Source organism: Corvus brachyrhynchos, unplaced genomic scaffold, assembly GCF_000691975.1.
Source record: "Corvus brachyrhynchos isolate BGI_N302 unplaced genomic scaffold, ASM69197v1 scaffold116, whole genome shotgun sequence".
NCBI classification, from domain to species: Eukaryota; Metazoa; Chordata; class Aves; order Passeriformes; family Corvidae; genus Corvus; species Corvus brachyrhynchos.
Window position 1 is genome coordinate 1,213,091 of NW_008240221.1, and position 9,938 is coordinate 1,223,028.

Consider the following 9,938-nt stretch of genomic DNA (forward strand, 5'->3'; position numbering starts at 1 on the left):
CTGACCCAAAAGTCACGAGGAACACCCTCCTCAAGCCCTGGGAGGTAATCCCTCTCGAGCCCGCTCTGCCTGACGTGTGAACACCAGACATGTCGGTTACTGTATGGGGTTGCCATTCCCTCCCCACCCAGCCTTGCCAGGCACCACACTGCGGTCTGAAGGGAAAGCGAGTCTCCGCGTACCAGCCCGTCGCATCCCCAGCCGGCAGAGCAGCTCCGCGGCCGCACTCCGATGGCAGGAGAGGGGCTTAGTGGGGGGGGGAGGTTTTTGATAGGGATTCAGAGGAGAGCCAGCCTGCTGGGGCAGGGACTAACAATAGCAGAGCCCTCACGACATCCATGCTTTTGGTGGAAAACGCAGTGTTTCCCTCTGAAAGCCAAGGAAAAAAAAAAAAAAAAAAGACTTACGTGTCTCTTCCCCCGCCCCCCCATCTCCTCGCTCGTGGTTTGAGGTTTTTGTTTGGGTTTTTTTTCCTTAATTCTTCTCTGTCATCTCTGATTACATCTCCCTGCACTCGGAGGGCTCCCCCGAGACCGAGGCGCGGAACCCTCGGGAGCGGCCGGGCCGCAGGTGCGGGCGGGGAGCGCGGAGGGCACCGCGCAGGGTGGGGGGAGCCGGTCTGCGGGGAGAAAAGCCTCCTCGTAGCAGGGAGGGAGAGCTACCATGTTTGTGTCGTAGCAAGGGCATGTCAGTTTGGGTTTTTTCCACACAAATCAACGTAGCCTGAGAAGCACACATGCACACCTGGCAATGAAAGGGCTCCCTTGTAAGTGAATAGGGTATCTACACCTCTACAGATGAATCTCAGCATTTCTAACGTCAGGTTTACATGCAGAACCTTTGGATAATGGTATTTGCGTTTGAAAAATCAAGGCTTGTCTTCTCCCTCTGCTCGAGCTAGCTTCCTTATGTTAGATCCTAGCTACCCTTAATAGGATAGTGAAGGTGACTATGTGGTACATATATCATGGCAGGTGTTGTCAAACTTTTTGAAGGTGATTTATGTGGGGAAAAAACCCTCATCATCTTGTCCAGCCTTTGGGGTGACACAAAGAAAAGGCCCAGTGCTCCTCCCACTGAAGACAAAAACAATATTTGCTCTAATGAGGACAAAATGTATATAAATGTTGTATTGGTCAGTGTTAAGGGGGGTGGGGGAGGCCACTGCATAAATTAGAAGCATTCACAAAAAAAAAACAGTCTGGAAAGAAATTTGGGAGACTGGTAATTCATTGGCCTAATTATCCTCCATAAGATATTAGGGTATGGGTTTAATGCTGTGGGTTGGATTCTCCCTCCCCCAGCCTGTGTCTCATCAGTGTGCATTATCCATGGGGAAAAGGAGATGCAGGTCATGTTTAAGCGGCGTTAATGAGAGCACAGTATTTTTCCTGCAGGTTAAGTTGGCCAGGTTAGCAAACTTCAGGTAGAGTACGCTTGAAAACCTTCCATTTCTTTTACTTTCTGGCTAGTAGCAGTTTCTAGTGAGTCTTGAAACGTTAGACAAACACAGAAAGCAGAATTCAAGCATCAGAAGAACCCACTACTGTCAATAAGGGAGTACAATTTCAGCTTGACAGGAGTATTACAAGAATATACCCGCTAACGAGCAGCCTTAATTGGCTTGCATATTGTGGCTGTCACTGTTAAAACCTGTTCCTATGCAATCCTATTTTATACATCCTTTAAACGTATAGTTCTCTAAAGCAGTTAAGGAGACAATACTTTACTCACTGGGCTTTTGATTTTGGGTGAAAAAGAAATGAGAAGAAAGGGAAATTTTAAAAAAATAGGAAACCCTATTGAGAATATAATAGCAGTGAGTGAGAAACTACGTGAAAGTCATAGTAGAAAAAAGCAACAGACTTTTTTGGGTTAAGTGCACTTTCTCAGTTTTGAACGTAAATTGTTATTTATCCATATATTACAATGGCTGCAGATGTTTCACTGACATTTACTACACTCAAATCCTTTAAAATGCAGTATGTTCTTTAACAGATCCCACCTTTTTTTTCAGCAAAACACTTTCTCTTAAAAGTATTTTGAATTTAGTGATTTGTGGGAGTTCGTTGCTTGTCCTGGCAAATCCTTCACACACTAGAGTTTAATATGTGGCTTCAGTTTTTCCAGTACAGGGTCATGCTCATAAAGAATACAAATGAAAGAAGATGGTAAAAAAAAAAAGTTACTGCGCATGTGCAATTGGCTGTTATTAAATGACAACAATGTATCTTCTAGAGAATAAAAGTAAAAATACCAAATGGGGCAGAGCCCCCGTGCTACGTAAAGTGATTTACTTTAAAGAAGTTGTTCCTAGTCTGATTTAAAACTGTCTAACCTACGAACTTGAATATAAAATAGTGTTGCAGCTGAAGACTGCAAAAGTCATTTATATGTATAATGAGACCTTAAAAAGATCTTCCAGATCAATTTTAAATCAATAAAATGCTTCCTATTGCCAAACTCCGGAAAATGGGCATGTGCAGTGCAGATGCAGAAAAGACCCTGGGCACAATAGTGTTGGTGAGGGCAAACATAGTTTTTGAGGTGACAAGCTGGAGCATGCTGGGGGGTTTTGCACAAAAAAAAAAAAAAAAAAGAAAGAAAAGAAAAACCCCAAACAGATAAATGAAAACATTTAGCTCAACAAAGCACTCTCTACTAGGACGCGAAAGTCTGGCTAAGTATGACAACACCTGTAATGTCCCTCACCTCCTGAGAGTTAAATTGCACTGCTGCAAGGAAGTGCTGTTTAAACTCCACTGCCCCATGGATCGATCCCAGAAAACAGAATGCAGGCAAAGACAGCTCTCGGAAGAGAGGAAGAATTTAAATAAATTTAAATTAAGAGACTTGCACTTTACCACAGCCATCTTCCCGCCACCTAATTAGAAGGCATGAAGCCTCTCCTGCCTTTACCTGCGGGAGCAGTCGCTGGGCACGGGGCCGGTGAGTGCAGACAGCTCCCCGTGCGGGCAGTCGCTGGGCACGGGGCCGGTGAGTGCAGACAGCTCCCGGTGCGGACAGCTCCCGGGGAGCCGGACAGCTCCCGGGGAGCCGGACAGCTCCCGGTGCTGAAGGAACCGCATAGACGCGCCGAGGGGGGCGGCGAGGGCTGGGGCTGAATAGCGCTGTCTGCAGAACAATGGCAGCCAACTCCAAATCCTGCTATAATCACATTAATGAGATTAATCAGTGAATTAGCAGCAGTCAAATGTCAGGGTGGCAGGGAGGAATCCAACCAAGCTCGGTAATTAACTTTTGGGGGGCAGGGGAAGGGAATCGACTGCATTATCTGTTAGGCTTTTCCCGAAGTTTAGCAGGTTTTATTCACCAGCCTTTGGAAGATGCTGACAATTCAAGTGGAGGGGGAAGGTGGGTATAAGACGGAGACCTCAGCCTCTGCGTGCTACAAGACAGCCTGCTAATGCACAGTATGCCATTACTTCCAGCTGAAGTCCATTGAGGAAAATAGCACCGTTTCAGACACCCTTCACTCCCTGCAGCTGCCAGAGCTGCACTGGGCTGAGCTCTGAGTGTGAAACTAGTTCTGTGAGCTAACTTCCACCACAGACTCCAATAGGCATGATAAATATGGCGGATGCCAAAAAAGCATTAAATCTTATTCCTTTTTAAAAATGTACAAGAAACATACTCTTTCTGAAATCAGAGGGATAGGAGAAAAGAGTACCCTTTGAACAAATATCAGAGATAGATTATCACACCAAATTAATGCTAGATCTGTTGCAGAGTGTCTTCTAAAAAAAAATAAACCCATAAAAAATAGGAATTTTACTCAAGTAATTTAGGGTAAGTTACTTAATGTAGACAAGTCACAGATCTAGTCTCTAGCTGACCTCAATAAAAGTGAAACTTCTCACCACCTGAAATCCAGCACCCATGACCATTTCTCCACTGTAAGTGTGAAATATAAAAAAAAATATTCCCCGTAGATTACAAATAAAATCCAGAAGTATTTATTTGCAAGAAAGAGAATGCTGCATTTCTCCTTTTCTACCTTTAAAGGAGTATCATCAACCAGGTAAAGCATTTATCATGTAAAAAGCCTACTTTTATCCACACATTACTTCTTCGGAAAAGAAATAAAGGTTTAAAAAAACCTCCTCTGCCTAGATGAGGCTGTGCACGTTGTTCAGAACTCAGAAGAAAATGGCATGCTTCTGTTCCATTGAGTTCAATCTTTGTTAGTGACAATTAAAAAAACCAAACCTGTGTAACACCTGTTCTATAAGACACGAGGTAGTTTCTTTTTTACTGATATAAGTTGTTTTCTTTTATACTCTTTGGCTACATTTTAGCACTAAATTAATAGGATTAACAAATCTGCACTAAATGTACATGGACTACTTATCAGAACTATTTTAAAACCGAAATATATACTATGATGTTTTCAGAGAGTTAACTGAATTAACCACTCCTTACTTACTTATTTTCTTCTCTTTAAAGAAAATGTATTACAGATACGAAACATTTAAGATAGTGTTGTTTAAAAAATGCTACTGTTATACAAAGTTCCCCTTCGAAGTACAAATCCATTGTTTTCAAAAGTCATTTTAGTGCAAAATATAGTATCTTATGATCTTTTATTTAATTGCATTCGGCTGTCATTGAGCATTCCAATCTGTGAAGTTTGTCTCGGGTTCTCCATATCAAACAAGTACTGTCCACATGCAGCAAGTTTATATAAACAACAACATGCTTAATGCATGCAACATTATGCAGTCATATAGTAAACACATTCTTTAGGATTTCTTTATCAGCTATTCTACAGCCCAATACAATTTCAGCTGCACAGCAGTATTGCCAGAAGAACTTGAAAAGAGCAAACAATGGACATTTAAGTACAAGCGACAGAATGACTGCAAAAATCACAATAATCTTCCCAGTTAGCTGCAAGAATCAACCCCCACCCTGCACAAAACACAGCCCACACCTGCACTGTTAACCATTTACAAGTTAAACATAAGCAAGACATTTCAGCATGGTTAAGAAACGCCCTGGCTTACTACAACTTTGAAAGGATGAGGAGTAAGAAGCATACCACAGAGACCCAGAAAAGGCTGCTTTTTTCTTCACTGAACACTGAAAAGATACCCCATGTTCCAGGGAATTAAAAAAAATATATATATATTAAAATACACCCACCAACACTGAGTAAAAAAACCAGGGGGGCTTCAAGAAGACTGCAGGGAAAAAGCTCTCACTCTCTTTAGTGTGCAGAAGCTTAGGGGGAAAAAATGTCGCCCTGGCAGGAATGACAAATGCAGTAGGATAGGCTAGCAGGCCTGAGGGATCTGTTTTACTTCCACATACATCCTCTAATGCACGCACTCCCACTCATCCTCTCGAGATGCCTTTTTTTTTCCCTCCACTTTTTTTTTTTCAGCAGCTCCAAATCCCCGGCATATGACCTTCTGTTAAATAGATAAAAAAAAATTTGCTTATCAGTCATGCAAATGAGGCTGAATTCATTTTCCACAACAGATGGCCTCATAGATAATGATGATGGAAGAGAGAAAATTGAATGTCTCTCACAAGGTGGTCATGGCAACCGAGAGCAGAATAATATCAATAATAAGCTCACTGCATAATAAGGTTGTCAATCCCACAAATCAAAGTCTCCAGCTAAATCAGGTATCCCACCCCCCGCTAGTTATCAGGTAAATAGAGAAATAGAGAGCATCCTTTTTCTTTTTAAACAAGGCACTGTGAAAAGAAATTGTAGCTCCAGAGCTTCCAGGGTACAAGGAGAAGGAAGGAGCAGAAGAGATTTTTCTCCGATAATTGTGTTTTATTTGATGATCTGGGAGGGGGGTGTTGGATTTATACTCTTTTTGGTTTTTTTCCTTTTTTTTTTTTCTTTTTTTAATATTATTACTTCCACAGAAGGCTTTTTGTTTGTTTTTTTGGTTTTTGGTTTTTTTGAAGGGGGAGTACTGGTTTGTTTTTTTAATAGTGAGGCTGGTATTTTGAACTCGATCTGCTGCCGAAGCCTTGCCTCCCCTCCCTGTGTCTGATGTGGAGTGCTGCATTGATGCAATAGCAGCTCGCCTCAGGCTTTCACCTTGGCTCCCAGGGGGCCATCCCGCAAAATGAATCAGCAGCCATCCTGAGCAGACTGATTAAAATGAAAATGGCAAGGCACATGTCTGGGCGGAACTAGAGCTGAGCTGCGCTGCACTGCCTGTCTGGCAAGCATGCTCAATATAGCTTTTGCTAATAATGGCTTACCGCCTTTCGGGTTTTTAAAGGTATTACCATCGCCCCTTCCCCCACCCCCTAAACAGATAATGGTGCTGGGGGCTTTCCCCCCCTTCGCTGTATACTGCTCACAGCTAGAGTTTGCCAGACTGACATGCAGTGATTGTGAAAAGACACACAAGGATTTTGAAATCCTGGCTTTGCAAGGATTTTCTTCACAGATGTGCTGAAATACCAGGAAAACATATTAACATGCAGCTATAAATTATTCCCACATATTAGCTGAGAAAGAAACCTCAGATGAAGAGGAAAGCTCAGTCACTACCAGACACACCATTTTCACACACACCATACCACCCCCCCCCGCCCCTGATTTTTACACCTCAGCTTGCATTGGCACCTTGTGCATTATGCATCACGAGAAAATGATTGCCAGTAAACGCAGAGCAGCTTCCTGGAGCTCTCTATGGCCTGTGCTTGACACACACAAACTGGATTTCTAACCCCCCCACAGTCCCCAAGCAGATAAATGTGTGCATAGAGAAAGAGCCATTTAAAGTGTGCATCTCCTATAGTCCTTTAACAAAACAGGACTATTTTGCGGCCAGCTCCGGTGCGCAAACCTAGCATCGACAAAGCATCAACATCAATCCATGTGTAGGGGGGCGGATCTGAAACCTGGGAAGACTGTTGTTTCCTGAGATTTGGGAATTGCTCTGCCTGGGGATTTTTGGTGGTGGTTTTTTAAGCAAGCAGCTCAGTGGCATATCGCTGGAAACTGCCGTATACGTGCTATACATATGCACATACACCTCGATGTGCCGTCGGTTAAGCCTTGTCTTTAAACCACTGGGATTATTCCCCCCCACCTCCCCGCCTTCTCCCCTCGCCCTGCACTCTAGCCCTGTTACTGCAGTGTGAACCAGAAATCAATAGGGCTGCTCTAATGGAGGTTCCAGCTGCAGTTGGCTGTGCAGGCGCGCACACACACACACACACACACACACACACATTGACGTCTGTGCAGCTTTCTCAGCCGATTGGGCACCACATCGGATGTTCTGTGGAGCAAAGAATAGGAATCATTTACCGTCTGCTAAAAAAAAAAAAAGTACCTGGCATCTCCCGGTCTCCAAGAGCACGAGGCTGGGCTCGCCGCACAGGCTGGCTGCAGTGTGGGAGCAAGAGCTCAGCTCAGGGTACGTGCAGGTACCTGAGGACACCCCCAGATTACCACAGAAACTGATGGGGCACAGAACCCCACAATTCATCCAGGATGTTTTATAAGGTTACCCATTCATATTGTCAAAGACAAGAATATGAACATAGGAAAACAGATACAAAAAATCACAGTAGTTTAACTGATGGATTATTAGAGCTCTTGTGCCCTTTGACGTGTTTGCAAGTATTTCTGAGCTCTGAAGAGTATTTTAATCAAAGTTTTATTTTTAAGGGCTTTGTTAGAAATTTTCCACTGAACATTTAATATTTTTTTTGTAAATCACTTGCTTCCCCCTTCTTCAATAGCAGAATATTTAATTTGTTGAATATTAGTCTCCAGTTTAATTTTTTATAGTCTTCAAGTTTTTTTTATATAGATATTTATATGTGAAGCCACCCCTTGTTACTAAAACATGTTTGGATTTTTCCCCTTTTAAACAATAAACCCCAGGCTCAGTTTTCTGATCTTGTAGCTGTTTATCTCTGAAACAAGAAACAACCCTGTTAGTGAACATATAAAAAATCCTAATTCTCTACTCCCAAAATAAGGTATTCCTGGTATCTGCGACACCACAAAACACCTCCCCCACCTCCCTGTCTATGTATTTCAACTTCAGTGTATTGACAGCCACTGCCCCAGCCAAAGTCTGGCTCCAGTGAAGCATTTATATTCCTTCCACTCAGCCCTGTGGATCTTTTGCAGGGCTCAGGATGCCAACCCAGGACCTGCTCTGGAGAAATAAAGTCTGGGAAAATGAATGAATCATAAAGCCATATTGCATGACAAAGTCACATCCCAGCCTATGTCCAAGAGTTCTTTCTTACGCAAGCTTTTAAAAAAACGTAGTTTAAAAATTATGGCATATGGCAGGTTACTAAGTAATGGGCTGTAGGAAACCTTAGAACAAAAGGGAAGCACAGAAGTCCACCTCTCCTTAACATCAGCAATTACACCACCACAGTACCCCCTCCCCAAATATTTATCTAATCTCTGCTTTAATTATTTATACTAGTTGCTTTTTTTTCTGCTGTCCTTAGCAGTTTGGAGCACAAATTAACTGTTCACGGTTTCTCTGTGTGGAGACATTCTACCTAGGATTTTTTTCCCCTGCCTCCTGCCCAACCCCTATTAAATTTTAACCCCTTTTCTACTGGACAGAAAGCTCAGGCTGTCTAAGTACTGTAGTTGCTGTCCATTAAAATGTGTATGCTTTCAAGAGCTACAAGGTATCTTGCCCAGCCTAGCAGTAGACTGTTTACCAGACTGATAAACATAGCATCATAGGCAAAAGTTAAAGCATACAGTTTAACTATTGTCCTGGAATACAAAATTAGAGTCTGAATTACAACCTCAATGCTAAAATGCTTTTTTTTTTTTTGTATTGTATTGTTTTTAGGGGAAAAAAAGCAGATTTCCACATAATGAAGCTATTAGGGTACTACCACTTGGCTCATACTTGGTTGTATTTATTAATATCAGTGAAAATGAACAGTGGCAACTTATCCTTACAGTGCCACTAATCCTTACATTCTTTAATCTTCCCTATCTTTTCCTAACACTGGCATTTAGCATACCCAGAAACACCAGCTTGGGGCACTAGGACAGCCATTAAGCCTGAGCAGTTGCTGAGATATCTATACATCAGGTAACTACTTTTTTGATCTGAAGCTGAGCAACCCCTCCGGTAATTAATGTCTGGCTCCTATGAAACCTCTAGATGGGAAGGGGCACCACAGGCTGGTTGGCCAAATTCTTCTCAATGATTAACCAGCAAAGCTGGTTCTAACAAAGTGTTTAGCACACACTGGCCATTCCAGCAGTTCAGTCCCTACCTCCGAATCCATGAGTATCTGAAAAATAGTCCTTCCCAGTCCGTAACAGTTTTGACAATATACTGATAATTTCTGGTATTTTCTCAGCATAGTGACTTTTGTTAAAGCAGCAGGTTAGTATTCCCAGAATCAAAGAGTAGGTAAGGTTGCAAGGGACCACAGTGGGTCATCTGCTCAAGCAGGGCCATGTGAGAGCACACTGCACAGGACTGCATCCAGACAGTTCTTGAATATCCCCAGGGACAGAGACTCCACAGCCTCTCTGGGCAATCTGTTCCCATGCTCAGTCACCTGCACAGTAAAGAAGTTCTTCCTCATGCTCAGGTGGAACTTTCTATATATCAGTTTCTGTCTGTTGCCTGTTGTCCTATTGTTTGGCACCACCAAGAAGAGCCTGGTCTATCATCTTGACACCCTCCCTTCAGATACTGACAGACATTGATCATATCCCCTCTCAGTCATCTCTTCTGGAGACTGAAAGGCCCAGCTCCCTGTACTAGTTTGAAAACAAACCAGTAGGAGGCACCAAGTCAGAATAACAATTTAATGGAAATTAAAGAAAAGGGAAAAAAAAAAGGTAAAAGAAAACACTGTCAAACTGACAGAGTCAAGGTACAACCTGACACCCTGTTAGGCAGGGTGGTGGTAGCAGTCTGGTAGAA

The 9,938-nt window shown here is 42.8% G+C and overlaps 1 protein-coding gene across 1 annotated transcript in view; it reads right to left on the reverse strand.

Annotated features, from left to right (window-relative positions):
* MYT1L (myelin transcription factor 1 like) overlaps window positions 1–5,267 on the reverse strand; it is a 320,395-nt gene extending 315,128 nt beyond the window's left edge. Inside the window, exon 1 of the mRNA XM_017745019.1 lies at window positions 5,167–5,267. The gene's annotated coding sequence lies outside the window, so the exon portion shown is untranslated. The remainder of the gene's footprint in view (window positions 1–5,166) is intronic.
* Window positions 5,268–9,938: the final 4,671 nt, after the last annotated feature.